The sequence below is a fragment of the Sinocyclocheilus rhinocerous genome, unplaced genomic scaffold (assembly GCF_001515625.1).
Source record: "Sinocyclocheilus rhinocerous isolate Xijiao unplaced genomic scaffold, SAMN03320098_v1.1 scaffold1115, whole genome shotgun sequence".
Classification (NCBI taxonomy): domain Eukaryota; kingdom Metazoa; phylum Chordata; class Actinopteri; order Cypriniformes; family Cyprinidae; genus Sinocyclocheilus; species Sinocyclocheilus rhinocerous.
Window position 1 is genome coordinate 469,281 of NW_015658514.1, and position 1,277 is coordinate 470,557.

Genomic DNA, 1,277 nt, shown 5'->3' on the forward strand with positions numbered 1-1,277 from the left:
GCAACGCAACGCGTGAAAAGACAGTATAAGTCATTATAATCAGTAATTATGTCCCCACTGGATGCAACAAATGCCTCGTTTATAATGGGTTTTCATGTTTTTGTCTCGTCGCTCCGGCCGGACACGGCATCAACAGTATGGTGAGGGGCGTAACATTTCCGTCTCACGCTTGAGGTATTCGGCCAATCACAACGCATTGGATATCTGGCCAATCAGAGCACACCTCGCTTTTCAGACCGATTAGTTTTGTAAAAATCGACGCGTTTCAAAAAGGCGGGGCATAGATGAGAAACAATAATGTACAGTATGTGGAAAATAATGTGTTTTTTAAACTTTAAACCGCATAAACACATTTCATTACACCAAATACACAAAATAATGTTCTTTTTAGCAGCATCATATGACCCCTTTAAATTGTGCCAAGATCGATTCTATCATATTAAGACATGATTTACATCTGTAGTTATTCAGCAATATAAAATATTAAATCTCACAGGTATGAAATGCAATGTGGCTTGTCCTATCAGTGATTCCACTGTAGTCTTTTTGTTTCCGTATAGCAATATCGTAGGCCTATTCTGTTCAAAGCCATAGTGTTGCATGTATTTTAACTCAACTTTAGTTTTAAGTTAAGTTAAATGCAGAGGACCCCAACAACAGTGAAATCTCAATTTTAACATGAAAACTATACTTATACAGAGATGGTATGTGTTTGCAGCACCTTTATGTTACAATCAATGTCAATATTTGAGTTATAACTACAAGGTTGAACATTGCTCAGTCATCTATATAGTGTTTAACACTTACATTTCCGCATTAAACGAGAAACAGAAAATGTGCAGCTGAAGCTGAGTGATAGCTACTAGAAAAGCTTAGCTGAGGTGAATTCTCCATCTCTCCGCTACGTACACAGACGTCGACTGAAGCGATTGAATAGCAGATGACCTCTGTTAAAACAGACAGTATCAAATGGTATTGTTCTTTGTCTCTGCTCATGTAATTATTGAAAAACACTGACAGGAGAATACAAATGTCAACTAGTGAGTTTTGAAAGGTGTGGGAGGGGCGTTGAACAGGAATTAAGGAATTATGGGTGAATGTGTTTTATACAGAGGCGGACAGTAACTAAGTACATTTACTTGAGTACTGTACTTAAGTACACTTTTTGAGTATCTGTACTTTACTTGAGTATTATTTTTTCTGGGAACTTATGACTTTAACTTCACTACATTTGAAAGACAAATATTGTACTTTTCACTCCACTACATTTCTATCAA